The 15,217-nt window shown below is 44.0% G+C and overlaps 1 long non-coding RNA gene across 1 annotated transcript in view; it reads left to right on the forward strand.

Annotated features, from left to right (window-relative positions):
• The window catches only part of lmx1al, a 29,085-nt gene extending 18,154 nt beyond the window's left edge, over positions 1-10,931 (forward strand). Inside the window, exons 4-9 of the long non-coding RNA XR_002197344.2 lie at positions 6,301-6,533; positions 6,908-7,068; positions 7,226-7,303; positions 8,342-8,459; positions 8,664-8,816; positions 10,581-10,931. This is a non-coding gene — a long non-coding RNA (LIM homeobox transcription factor 1, alpha-like). The remainder of the gene's footprint in view (positions 1-6,300; positions 6,534-6,907; positions 7,069-7,225; positions 7,304-8,341; positions 8,460-8,663; positions 8,817-10,580) is intronic.
• The last annotated feature ends 4,286 nt before the right edge of the window (positions 10,932-15,217 follow it).

Genomic DNA, 15,217 nt, shown 5'->3' on the forward strand with positions numbered 1-15,217 from the left:
GGGTTCAGTCTGATAGAGGGTTCAGTCTGATAGAGGGTTGTTAGTCTTGGGACGGACACAATAATCTAAAGTGGTTATGGACGTACAGACACACAGACATACCTTCAGACAAAGAAGACAGACAGGTATACAGACAGGCAGACAGGCAGACAGACTGACTGGCAGGGAGACAGGCATACAGACAGCCAGACTGCCAGGGAGACAGGCATACAGACAGGCAGACTGGCAGGGAGACAGGCATACAGACAGGCAGACTGGCAGGGAGACAGTGGACTCCAAAGCCAGACTGAGTAGTGAAGAATAGAAGATAGAAGTGCAATTTTCACATCACCTCCTGGCTGAGGTCAATCAGGGATTACAGAGGAAGACCGAGTAAGATGCCAAGAAAGAGAGGAAGAGGAAAAGAGACAAAGAGGAAAAGAAAAGAGACAAAGAGGAAAGGGAGGAATAGGAAAGGAAGACTGATGGTCTCCTGACAGAAGTTATTTAGTGAGAATGTAGGTACACAAATGAGATGTATAAAAAAGAAAACTAAAGGAAGAGAATAGTTTATGAAAGTTGCAGAGAAGTGTAATAGCAGGAGGGTTGCTCAGAAAGGGACAAGAGAGAAAGATGAGAAGAGGGAAGCCAGAGAGAAGAAAATGGAAGACGAGGTGTGAGCCGAGGTGTATCTGTCTTACCCCCCAGTAATATTGCCACCATTTTTGCATAATGCCCGATGAGTCCCTATCATCTGGCCTCCCCCACAACAATTTCATTACAGACAGCTAATAAATGTTTCATGGAAGAACAAGCTGCTCGCCTCGCTGTTATTAAATCTGAGATAATAAAAGAAGAGGGAGAGAAATGGGGGCGGACCAGCGAGAGGGAGAGAGAGAGAGAGAGAGAGGGAGAGTGAAAGAGGGGGAGAGAGAAAGTGAAAGCGAGAGAGGAAGAGAGGGAGAGCGGTGTTGACATTCTCAAATCAGGCGGCTGTATCTCCTGTTTCTGGGGCAACGGGTACCCCCCCCCCCGTCCATCCCCCTCCATCTTCTCCCCCTTGCATCCCGCTCCGCCAGAGAGAGACAGGAAATGAGAAACCGCCAGACAGGATATTGCGTTCTCGTGGCCTGGGGATTAGCTGTTTTATCTAAACACACACACACGTCAATATCCACACACTCCTTTCACACCCAGTGAAGCGTCAGGCACAGCTCTTAGCCGTTTGCTTGATGCCTGGTTCATTCCTGTTGGTCATGTTATTCCATGTGTGAGCTGTCACATGCAGATCCCTCAGTCAGCCTCGGTCAGGGGAGCAGGTGAACAGTGGAGTCCATGGAGCCGTGCCTTCCAACTGTCCGCCTGTCTCTGTGTCTCAGGCCTCTACGTTTTGTCTCAGTAACCCGTGCATCGTTCATAATGTACACCAAAACACGTGTAGACACCCACTAAGACTGTCTGATGCTGTTTGGAAAGAAATACTCAGATTCAGAAGGGAATGACTGATTTGTGTGTGTGTGTATGTGTTCATGTCCTTTGGCACACATTGTCAAATGATGTGTGCAACTTAACTTATTGTGTGTGTGTGTGTGTCTGTGTGTGTGTTGCTGCGTATAGTATCAATGATGTGTGTGTGTTTGTGTGTGTGTGTGTGCGTGCGTGTGCGTGGCGGTGGGTGAGGAGGGGGGGTATCGTGGGGAATGCTGGGAGATTTTAATAACACAGAAGCAGTGCAGGGAGATTTAATAAGAGGAGATGATGTGATTACTGAACCCTGGCTCTGAGCCATCCTGTTCACGGAGCAATATCCGCTCGCTCTCACACACACTGACACACACACAAGCACAACCCCCCGCCGACACACACACACACACACACGGATACATATTCACACACATATAAATACATACAAACCCTCACAGAGTTGCTGTAAAGCTATAAGATGACTGGAACATTCAGACGTACTCTGCTGCTGTACCTCACCTGCAAGATCACCCCATCTGCCATTTCCAATATGTAGAGACAAACACCCACTCACCATCCGAATCCCGACGCACTCCCATGGATCCGTTCACACGGACTGACACATCCTCCACAGGTGTGCTTCCCCGCGTGCAAACAAGACAGTCCACCTCCACGTTCTGGCGCACACCTTGGTGACAGCTCATGAGAAAGGCTTTGTCCATACCATGAAGTATGAACACTTCAGTTGGAACCGATACAGGTTCATCTCCGGTATCCTACTCGTGTGGTAGTGTTGCACATTTTATAACTTGAACATGTTTTAACAAATCCGAACGTATCGTCAAAGTGATAATATACAGGCATTTTCTCTGCTGTCCCTTGAGGTGCCGTTCCTGTCGAGAAAGCAGTGGAAATCCCAGACGTGGCCTATGGTGTTTCGGGAGCGCCAAACGTGGGAGTAATGTGGTTTGGTTTACTCACGGACGTCCGTGAAAGATTTCCTCTGCATCTTTGTAGGTTTCGTAAAAGTGTTTATGGAGGTTTCATTAAGCCCTAAAAGTGGTGTCTCGTCTGAGGTGGGACCGTTCATCTCGATAGCGAGCACGAGATGTGTCTTCTCTCCCCAGTTCATTAGAACAAGTTGCACACTATCAAGCTATTCAGCACACTTCTTTTGGCCAAAGCCTTAGGGGCTATTGTCAAAAGTAGTGTAGTACATAAGGAATGGGGTGTTTTTCATGACCGTTTGGGTCTATTGTGAATTACACTTCTATTAGGGGGATTAGACTGATCTGCTTAGGGACCTCCCTCGGTGACAGTGGCCACAAGTTGCCTTCAGTTTCCAAGTTGAGTAAATTCTACAATGTGAGGCACTGCAGAAATAAATACAGAAAGCAGGACTTAAACACTGCAGGGCGGTGTGGTCTGGTGACTGTGGTCCAAGTTGCCTTTATTTCAAGTAAACTGAGGTCATTCTGTTGTATGAAATAGGTTGAAAACTATCATTAAGATTCACGTTTCAAAGTTTGTCAAATTCACCAAACAACACAGCGTCATCCTGCACAATGAAATTCTTGTGGGGTGGTACCCGGCAACTACGCAGTGAGAGTTAAGAAGAAGAATATATAAGCTAAAATATAGTCAGATAAATTTTTTTTTAATAAAGCAACAATATACATAACACTGTACACTAGCAATCTGGGTAGTATTATTGAACATGTAGATATGTCAAGTATGGCTGTAATATACATAACGGTGTAAACTAGCAGCAGTTGGTAGAATTATTGAATATTATAGATACATATGAGTGTAATTAGCTTATGAATGTTGGCATTGCACACTACAACTATGTAGTGAGAATTTAAGAAGAAAAATTTATACACAGCTAAAATATAGCGAGTAGATAAAGCAATAATATACATAACACTGTACATAGCAGCAGTTTAAAAAGAGTACTGTAAGCTAGCAGCAATATTGGTAGTAGTATTGAATATTGCAAATGGCAAGTATGGCAATAATATACATAACAATGTAAACTAGCATACATTTTGAAAGAGTAGGATTGGGAGTATTAACAGTATGGTAGAAGTATTGGGTATTATAGATAGATATGAGCATAATATGCTTACGAATGGAACATGCAAAGAAATATTCTAATGTCCATTAAAAGTACCTGAAAGGACATCAGAGCATCTGGAAAGATGTCCTCCACACCTGCTTCTTACCTAATTATAGGTAAAAAGCATGTGTTTGAATGACCTAGGGCAGTGTTGCTGATTGGCTGATTATTTGAATCTAGTGTTAAATGAAATGTCCAGATTCTGATTAGGAGGGCGGGGCTACTGAAGTGGTGGCCGGATGGTTGTTGCCTTAAATAGTGTTGAAGTTGGGCTCCTCCATCAATGTGTGTGTGTCTGTGTGTGTGTCTGTGTGTGTGTGTGTGTCTGTGTGTGTGTATGTGTGTGTGTGTGCACAGACAGCATGTATTTGCGTGTGTTTGGCAAGTGAGTGTGTGCTCACTAAAGTGCGCTTGTGTTTGACAGCAGCAACGGCGCTCTGTTTGAGGTGATTTGGGGAGCGTTGGCTAGTTGGTCAGACAGATGGATTGAGATGATCCGTGGCAGCTGTGATTGGGACAGGACAGAGTAGTGATGGCTCTAATGTGCCGAGCTGGCTCACTGTCCTCCTCTCACCTCTTCTCCTCCCCTCTCCGCCCTCCAGATTTGGTGTAGCAACGCCTTTCCTCTCGCTCAGTCAGGGAGCCGTGACACCTCCCTCCGCCCCGTCCTTCTTTGTCTTTCTGTAGGTGTTGTTACCCTTCACTTCTTGCCCCTTAGTTATTTCAACAACAAAAAATGTCTATTGTTTTGATGGTCTCTATTCGTTCTCTCTCTTGTGTCTGTTTTGGTCTCACTTCCTCTCTCTCTTTGTCTCTGTCTGTATACCTCTTTCTGTGGGTCTCTCTCTCTGACTCCCACTGTCTGTCGACTCCTACTGTCTGTCTCTCTCTCTGTCTCCCTCAGTCTCTCTGTCTCCCTTTGTCTGTGCGCTCTCTCTGTCTCTCTGTCTTAGTTTTATTCTGTCTCTCTCTGACTCTTTGTCTGTCAGTCTCTCTCTGACTCTTTGTCTGTCTGTCTCTCTCTCTCTCTCCGTCATCCTGTGTCTCACTGTCTCCCTTAGTCTGTGGTTTTCTCCCTGTCTCTGTCTGTCTGTGTCTCTCCCTGAGGGATAGGTTTCTCTTGTGTAATGACCTTGGAACACTGTATGCACTCTTACAAATATCACTGAGACACCTTAAGTGTAGTTATGCTGTAATTACTGCATCAGAAATACCACAGTCATTTCTATACCTGCACTTAAACTTAAGTTTCAAAACTGCCGTCTTTTTTTATAAGGTTGGAAATGTACTCAGTACATAATGTGTTGGTATCCTGGGCCTCCGTCAATATACTTTGCGTGTGTTTATGGCTTGGGTTATGCAAGAAAGAAAGAAAAGAAAGAAGGAGAGCGGGAGAGGGTGTGTGTGTTTGTTTGTGTGTGTGTTTGTGTGGTTGTGTATTTTGGTTTGTTAAAGAGGGTCTAAGAGATTAACCCCACGCCACGGCCAGTCCTGTGGTTATGAGTCTAGAGCGTCCGTCTGGGCATCGCACTGTTTAAACAACAATCTAATTAATCCCGTCTTTATTAGTTTCACTGAACTGAAGGGGCGGGGGGGGGGGGGCGGGAAACCTGTCAGAAAATACTGGAGAGGGAGGGGGAGAGGGGAAGGAGAAAACTGGGATTTAAGAGGAATTTAAAAAGCAGTAGTTTCGGGGGTTCAAATTGAACGGACATGTTGATTTAGAAGAGGGGTGGGAAAAGAAGTGAGAGCACAAAACGAGAGAAGAAGTAAGAGGACAAAACAAGAGAAGTAAGAGCACAAAAGGATCTAGGGAACGGTAGTGTGTGTACATGTGAACTGTCAACAGAACTGGCCAATCATCAGACTCGGATTACGGTGTGTTTTAAACGTTCTCTTCCTCTAAACCCTTCTAATTGTAAGTAACACTACAAAACGCGACTAGCTCGCTAATTACATTCATGTAAATGATAAGACGTGAGACTCCACTGCCACCTCAGTTCAGGCTGCCCTAAACATGAGTTCACTGCTGCCCCCCGGTGTCCACAGAGAAGAATGACCCAAAAAAATCACAAATCGTTGAAACATGTCTAAGAACTGTGTTCCTGGAAAATTCTGCTGTGGTATTTGCTTACAGGTTCGGTTGGGAATCTCTGAGCAGGGCAGCGGGTGTTATGTCTGGCTGTCTGTCTTAGGGCGCGTTCCAGGTTGTCTTTAATTCTGTCCACGCGTTCGTCTCTGCGGATTGCTGATATCACGGTTAGCGTGGTTCCGTACTGAGACGTTACATGACTCCCGCAAGCCGTGTCAGATCTGACTATCTGTGCAGCCAGACCACTAGAACTAAAATGGTTCGGAAGGTCACCTCGAAGAAGGCCTTGAAAGCTCTGCTCTGCTGTGTGGTGAAGACGGTGTCTTCTGCACACCTCAGGAGATTACCATATCCTGTCACTACTGTGATTAGACAGCCTGGAACACACTCAACTGAAATAAAGAGAAAACCCACCGTAGGCGGCTGGTGGTACTGAAATTGGGGAGGACAGGCTGATAGTGACGGCTGGAACTGAATCATTAGGCTGGTGTCAAAACGCACATGCAACCTGCGTTGTCTGCGTGTTAAATTCCACTTCACCCTCCCCAGACCGGGCTATGAGCCGTCCTCCCTGCGCCAGCCTCCTCTGCAGCCCACCTATAATACACCGGAAACAAACTCCTTTCCACCCCCTCTGCCCCTATAGGCTGTTTGTCAGGAAGTGCAGTGCGTGCCTGCAGGTGATTGGTCGCTCAGAGCTGATCATGCGGGTGCTCGGCCAGGTGTACCACCTGGGCTGTTTCAGCTGCTGTGAGTGTGAACGTCGGCTGCAGCGCGGAGACGAGTTCGTCCTGAAGGAAGGGCAGCTGCTCTGCCGGGGAGACTACGAGAAGGAACGGGAGATGCTGGCAGCCATCAGCCCCACCCCCACCGAGTCAGGTAACAGGACAGGCCGGTCAGCCACTTAAATCAACCAATCAGCCGACCAGTCAATCAACCAATCAGCCAATCGACCAACCTGTCAATCAACCAATCAACCGACCAGTCAACCAACCAGTCAGTCAACCCATCAAATCACTAGATCAAAACTAGGTGGAACTTTATTTTACGGTGCCGAAGGTTCATGGGGTTCACTTTATATTTCTACACAATAATAACCTAATCTGTTACTACTTTGCAAAATTCTTGGTCAAAAATGTTAAGTGGAAAAATACCCCCCATTTGGGCTGCTTCTGTGCACACAACCACTGGGCGCCACTCATGACATGAGTTTGTCTGTCGACTGAAGATCCTATTTTCTCTCTCCGCACCAGTGAAGAGTGAGGATGAGGATGGTGGGGGCGGTTCTGTAGGGGGGAAGGGCGGCGAAGGGAAGGACCACAAGCGGTCCAAGCGGCCACGTACCATCCTGACCACACAGCAGCGCAGAGCTTTCAAGGCCTCCTTCGAGGTGTCCTCCAAGCCCTGCAGGAAGGTGAGGACACAACGCCGGTCACTGCTCCCTATGTCTCTCGCTCTCCTTTACACACTAATACACGCTGGAGAAGACACAACACACACACAACACACACACCAACACAACACACACACAGTCACATTTAGTGTCATGGTCTGATTCATGTCAACTTCAGGTGAGAGAAACTCTGGCAGCTGAGACTGGTCTGACGGTTCGCGTCGTACAGGTGTGGTTCCAAAACCAGAGAGCAAAGGTGAGATTACCCCACCCACACACATTTCTCCACCACCCAATGGTCCACCTCCTCACAACGAACCTCCCCACCCTCCACCTCCTAACCCTGAACCTCCCCATCTGTTCAGGCTCCACCTCCTAATTATGAATACCAACTTGTATTAACTCCACAGAGTCAGTAGCTCTATAGTGTAATAACTCCATAATATAATACCTCCACAGAGTCTGTAACTCCATAGTGTAATAACTCCATAATATGATAACTCCACAGAGTCCGTAACTCCATAGTGTAATAACTCATTAGTGTAATACCTCCACAGAGTCCGTAACGCCATAGTGTAATAACTCCATAGTGTAATAATTCCACAGAGTCAGTAACTCCATAGTGTAATAACTCCACAGAGTCAGTAACTCCATAGTGTAATAATTCCATTGTGTAATAACTCCACAGTCAGTAACTCCATAGTGCAATAATTCCATAGTGTAATAACTCTACAGCATCAGTAACTTCATAGTCTAATAACACCACAGGATCAATAACTGCATAGTGTAATAATTCCATAGTGTAATAACACCACAGGGTCAATAACTGCATAGTGTAATAATTCCATAGTGTAATAACACCATAAGGTCTCTAACTGCATAGTGTAAAAATGCCATGGTGTAATAACACCACAGGGTCAATAACTGCATAGTGTAATAATTCCATAGTGTAATAACACCACAGACTCAGTAACTCCATTGTGCAGTAATTTCATACTGTAATAACTCAACAGCATCAGTAACGCCATAGTGTAATAACACCACAGGGTCAATAACTGCATAGTGTAATAACACCACAGACTCAGTTACTCCATTGTATAATAATTCCATAGTGTAATAACACCACAAGGTCACTAACTGCATAGTGTAATAATTCCATAGTGTAATAACACCACAGAGTCAGTAACTCCATAGTGTAATAACACCACAGGGTGAATAACTCCACAGAGTCAGTAACTCCACAGTGTAATGACTTGACCGGGTCCATTGCCATGGTGCCTGTGTGTTTGTGCAGATGAAGAAGATTGCTCGCAGGCAGCAGCAACAGCAACAGCAACAGGAGCAGGAGCAGCTGGGAGGGTCCAGGAGAGGGCCAAGCAGAGGGGGTCGTCAGAGCAACGATGACAGCGAGGGTATGACAGTGGGGAACTGGGGGAGGGGCTGTTCCTAAAGCCTTGTAGCTAACTGATCCATACCTCAGAGAAGTACATTTGACCACTGAATTGTTGTCAATTGTAGCACCATTACAGAAAGGTCAACTTTGGGCAGGTGAAATGTCTCAGGAGGTTAAAGGTCAGGATGGGGGAAATAGAGTGATGTTCTGTCTCTGTTTCCAGATGGCTCTAGTGGTCACGGATTGGAAAGTCTGTTGGCGTACCCCTCATTGCCACGACAGCAGCTGTTGGCTCTGGACCCCAACATTTACGGAGGAGAGCCGTTCCGTCATGGCCTCACACCCCCTCAGCTGGGCTCAGATCAGCTTCACTATGGTGAGACAAACAGACAGGTCAACTTTACAATGGTGAGAGAGACTGACAGGTCAACTACACTATGGTGAGAGACAGACAGGTTAACTTCACTATGGTGAGAGAAAGACAGGTCAACTTCACTATGGTGAGAGACAGACAGGTCAACTTCACTATGGTGAGAAACAGACAGACAGGTCAACTACACTATGGTGAGAGACACTGACAGGTCAACTACACTGTGATGAGAGACAGACAGGTCAACTTCACTACAGTGAGAGACAGACAGACAGGTCAACTTCACTATGGTGAGAGAGACTGACAGGTCAACTACACTGTGATGAGAGACAGACAGGTCAACTTCACTATGGTGAGAGACAGACAGACAGGTCAACTACAATATGGTGAGAGAGGCTGACAGGTCAACTTCATTATGGTGAGACACAGATGGGTCAATTTCACTATGGTGAGAGACAGACAGATGAACTTTACTAAGATGAGAGCGAGACAGACTGACACATACATTTTACTATGTTGAGAAAGAGACACACATATAGATCAACTAAGGTGAGAGAGACAGACAGATCAACTAATAAGATGAGAGAGAGACACACTTATAGATCAACTTCACTATGGTGTGAGCGACAGACTGGTCAACTTCACTACGATGAGAGAGACATACAGGTCAACTTCACTATGGCAAGAGTGTCATACAGGTCAACTTCACTTTGGTGAAAGAGACAGACTGGTCAACTTCACCACGGTGAGAGAGACATACAGGTCAACTTCACCACGGTGAGAGAGACATACAGGTCAACTTCACCACGGTGAGAGAGACATACAGGTCAACTTCACCACGGTGAGAGAGACATACAGGTCAACTTCACCACGGTGAGAGAGACATACAGGTCAACTTCACCACGGTGAGAGAGACATACAGGTCAACTTCACTATGGCGATAGAGTCATACATGTCAACTTCACCACGGTAAGAGAGACATGCAGGTAAACTTCTATATGGTGAGAGAGACATACAGGTCAACTTCACTACAGTGAGTGAGACATACAGTTCAACTTCACTACGATCAGAGAGACAGATACTAGAAATAGAAAAAGAAAGTGAGACAGAGATGGATACTTTATTTTAATAAATCTGTGTATTTGATTAGATTTATGTTACAAAGCTGATATCATAAAATAAATGGTTAAAATCTGGAATGCTGATTGATTTAAAGAACTGGTTATGACTTAGTTATGACTGGTTTATAGACACAGTTATGACTTTGTTATGATTGGACATAGTAATGAATTCACAACGTTTTACTGTTCTAATAGCCTTTATAACAGCAATAAGGCATTTAAGGGTTTATTGGTATTTTACCAATATTCCACGACTAAGTGCAGTGTCCAAGACATGATGTCATGTCTAAGAACAGATTTTAGCCCTGGTATATCCAGTACCACACCACTTCATGCCTAATTGCTTTAATGAAGTTTTTCTTTTATTGTAACTTTTGTTTGCTTACAGTGATTTGCAATTGTCAATTTGACCTTATTTGACAATGATCCTTTGAATTGAACTTGAGGTAGATAGAGAGGGAGAGACAGAGAGGGACTGGCTTAAAGATTCTTATTGTTTTCTTTATTACATTTGTTTCAAACGTTATTATGCATCTAAACCTAGCCCTTGGCATATAGCTTATTCAAACAAAAACACTGGTTTAACCTGTGGAAATGGGGTTTCTCATAGGCTAAATTTTGCGTCAACAACAAATTCTTCTCTCCTCAGATTCAGAGACTGTGTTTCATGATCTGGACAGCGATGGGAGCCTCAGTCATCTCGGGGACTGTCTCTTGGCAACGTCAGACGGTGGGGTACTGACAGGGCGGGTGGGAAACCCCATTGACCGTCTCTACTCCATGCAGAACTCTTACTTCACCTCCTGACCCCTCATCTTTGACCTCGGACCCGCGACTCATTCAACTCTAAAGAAGCAGTTAATGTATGTTCAACTGGGCCTACGCCATTAAACTTCATCTCAACAGACCAGCTGTAGCTGACAGGCAGGTCCTATGATGTGTTCTGTCTAATACATTGTCTTTATTTAACGTTTTTCACTGAGGAATTTACACTGAGGAATAAGTTTAGTTCCCTCCCCACCTTCTATTCTGTGAGGGGTGGGGGGTTGGAGCCTCATAGCGAGGGCAGCTAAAGCATTTGAGAAATATATGAATACTATTTGAACCCCCGTTTCTGTTTCACTTGTTAATATTCAAAAAGTTTATGTTAATATTCAAAATTAATTGGGAGTGGTTCATACACTAGCTCACGATCTAACACATGTACATATATGAAAAGGTCCAAATATTTGGCAGATGCTCTTATCAGAGCGAACAATAAAAATGAGTTTGAGTCAAGTGCCCAAACTTGCTTAAAGGTACATCAACAGATCTATCTTTATCACTGTCAGTACGGGGATTCAAACCGTTTACTATTTGGTCACTGAGTCAACGGCTTTATCACTGAGCTCTCTGCTGACCTGCTTGTCTCCAGATGGTTAGGGAGTCGACTTGGCAGCGGGCTTTGAGAGCAGCGTGAGGATGCATACCAGAGGGGTTACGGAAGGCTAGTGGCAAAGCTGCCTCAAGATACATGATTCATCTCCAGAAATGTCCACCTGATGTTCTTCAGCCGCTGTATGTAGAGATGGGCACTAGCACAGCCAATTATATTTTCGATTCAGTTAAACCAGAGAGATAATGGGGGTTAGGCCAGAATACACTTTACTGCTTGTGAATTTCGTATTGAAACACTGATAAGGCATTTCCAAATAGATTTAGGCTTAGGGTTGAGTAAGGGCGAAGCAGCATTCACTTTATCATGTCCCTTGATTGAGCATGGGCACCTGACATTCCAGGGTTGTGGGTTCAGTTTGCATAGATGACCAGTCGGACTAGTATGAAAACTGTATCCACACTACTGTAATTCGCTCTCGGTAAGAGCACCTGCTAAGTGAAATATAGATTAGGGACAGTAAATTGACCTGATTGTGGTTTATTTTGGAGATTCAAAAAGTAGTGGTTGATTTTGATGGGCATTTGAGAGATAAACTGCACTGGTTGGGTGTTTTCATCCATATCAAGTGAATCGAGTAGAAATTACAGAACATTTGAGGGCCTTTGAATGGCACAGCATTGAAGTCACTGCCTAGCAGTTAGCTGCGTCCTTGGGAGAGCAGGGTAATCAAATGTAACTGCATTGTTGCACTCTAGTGACACCTTGTGGTGGCTTGGGCACCTGTGAGTAGACTACCTGGTTGAGTGAGCATAATAATAACAAGGACAGTGTCAGATGTGGTTAGGAAGACACATACCTTGACATTTACTGTCCTGAGTCTGCTGGTAGTTTGTGTGGTAAAGCAGGGCCTTAATTATGAATTGGGTATCATACATTAGTATTGGGAAATGGGACAAAGAAAAAAAAAAAAGAATTACAGTAAGGTTTGTACATAGTCTCCCCCGATTTTAGGATACTAAAACTATTTAGACATTTTAAAATGATGTGTCCAGTAAAGTTGTAAAATGTCTAGTAAAGTCGTCATTTTTCGAACAAGGCACTTGTTGGTGTTTGAGCAGACAAGATTATGCTGTACACTGTACACATCCTACTGTTTCCATAAGCACTAAATCATCAATGAAGACAAGTTCCATAACATCCCAGACACCGTATTTCACAGATGAAGCAGAACGGCAGTTCCTTTTCTTCTCCACACTTTCTTCTTGCCATCACACTGGTTCATGTTCACATATGTTTCATTGTTCTTCAAGGCTTCCAGAATTATGCTGGGTCTTTCTAGTACTTTTTAGGCCATCCTATTATAGAGCCTAACTAATGTTTTGGCACCTAACTGATCTGATTTTGGTAACAGCCTAGCTTTCTCCACGATCTTACCGCCCCACACAGGGCTCGAACCAGTCATCCTCTGACCACAATGACAACTGTCACCCATGAAGCATTGTTACTATTATTCCATGACAGGGAAACAACTTCAAGGTTTCAGTGAGAGTGACACCACTGACTGACAAGCTATGCCAAATGTTTTGGCAAACTCTCTGATATATCTGCCTCATGATGGCCTGCTTGACTTGCATTGACACATCTTTGGCATGTTGTCAGACACTAGCAACAAACTCCAAATGCAAATGAGAATCAAAACTAGACATTGAGAGTTCTTGTGCATCCACTAACAGTGCAAACAAAAATACATGCCTAATAAGAGAAAGTTGTGAAGTGAACTTTCAAAATACCCCATAGTCATTGTACCATTTCGAATCCAAAGTGCTGGAATACAGAGACAAAAAGCCAAATAGTGTGTCACTGGCATTGACTGTACATAGTTCTGGTTGGCTCTCATGGCAGTAGGCATGTAGGTTGAAAGACCTTTTTTATAAAAACTGTACTGGAAATAATTTACAATTGTTCAATCCTCAGATGGTGCCACATTTTGTTAACATAGAAGAGGTGTTGTTTAGACGGTAGTTTTCCGTGTCCTCTGTGGTAGGTTTCTAATCCTGTGTTCTGGGGACACGAAGTGGAGCACTTTGAAAAAAGACAAAGAACAAAACATAAAACAATGTGGGGCTTGGTCAGCCTTTCTGCACGTTTCAGAGGACACCTCCAAGAAGGCTATGAAAGCTCTGTGCTGCTGTGTGGTCAGGATGGCACATCCTGTTGAATCCCCAGGAGCAGGATTCAGATTGCTATGGAGTAGGCTAACAGGGTCATTTAGAAGGCCTTATAAGGAAACAGGGTTTTGTAAAGAAAAGTGTAATGTCTTTTAAGTAGCTCTGGTCCTGGACATCATGTTTGGCTTGCTTAGGAAACTAGAATTTGTTTAACTATTTCATCAATACTGTATAATACTCACCAATAAAAGGTGCAGGGGTTTTTCCTAGGTTAAAAAAAGGCTGGGTCCAAACTAATGTGTAGGACTTAAATACTGATAGGGGGGTATCACTTCAGTCAAAAGTATGATAATGCTGCCTTCATATCTGGGTGGGAACTAGGAATTTACCAGTTGTAAAATCATAAATACCAGTTGGAAGTGTTAAAGTGCCTTGTACTAATTGAAAAACAGCAATTGGCCAAGGGAGTGTATGTAGGAAATGTACACAATTAAGGGGGGATGAAAATCTTTCTTGGATGTTTTTGCCGGACCATGTAAGTGGAGCAGCCCTAGAAGAGCGAATGTCTCCTACTGAGTCAGTCACAGACTACCCCCTTAAATAGTGTAGTGGTTAGAGACACAGACTACAGAACAACAGGTCCCACGTTTGAACTCCCGTCACAATCAAAACAGTTTAGGCATTAGGATTTGTTCAGGATAGACAAAAACTTGGCTGGCTACACGATTCTTGTTCAGGATAGACAAAAACCTTCAATAGCTACGTTATAGGAAGCCTAAAATTAAACTGTTTACTGTTATATTGCGACTATGTCTGGTGGATTTTCGAATGATGCATTAGGATTCGTTCAGTACAGACAAAAATGTTGCTGGCTACACGATTCTCTCATCTTTTCACTTGACGACAAAGTCAGTTATCGTCACCTATATTGATAGTTATTGTATCAAAGTCATTCACGAATGGCTAATACGCTGTTAAAACAGCCAGTCGCAAAAGCCATAAAGTTCATAGATGCTATTTGTGGTGGAAGTAAACTTAATAAAAGTCAGTAGTCAGTTTAACACAATGCTTAACGGTGTCTAGCGAAATATTCAAACTTAATGCGTGACAAAATGATCTAATGTGGAAATGCTATATCACTTTTAATTGTGGGCCAGCTGAACTAGGCTTGCCTGGTTCCTTTTCTGGTTTTTAGTGGGGTGTCATTTCATTTGCAATTGCCGGAATTTCTAAATTTTTTCATACAGTTACTGTTTACATGCATGTAAAGTTGAATTCCTCTATGCTATAAATGCCGAAAGCTAGCTTTACAGACAGAAATGTATGTTGTAAAGGCTGCCAGATAGCAGGCAAAGTTTGAGACGTTAGGCTAATGCTACAAAGGGTAACTGCTGTCCTCAGGTGGAAAAAGTGAACTTTACCAGAGGTTCTGGAACCGATTTGCAACATTCATAACTAAAACTCAGGGTTTAAAATTCCTGTAATTTTTATTTAATTATTGATTCGGACGCATCCAGGAGAGGCATTTCAAAGAACTCGTCTTTCCTCAAAGTATCCTCATCATGAATAACATACACTCCGTAATGGCCAATAAGCTGTCAAACATTTTTGCAGCCCAAGGGTGATGCATGACCCCTCCCACTAGTAGTCATGAGTTGGAGGAAGTTACCTTTTCAGCTTCAGGCAGTAAATTCACACTTCTCACTTTCTTACGAACGCAGCACTTGGCCCACTAAGTAT

Source organism: Esox lucius, chromosome 11 (assembly GCF_011004845.1).
Source record: "Esox lucius isolate fEsoLuc1 chromosome 11, fEsoLuc1.pri, whole genome shotgun sequence".
In the NCBI taxonomy this organism is placed as follows: domain Eukaryota; kingdom Metazoa; phylum Chordata; class Actinopteri; order Esociformes; family Esocidae; genus Esox; species Esox lucius.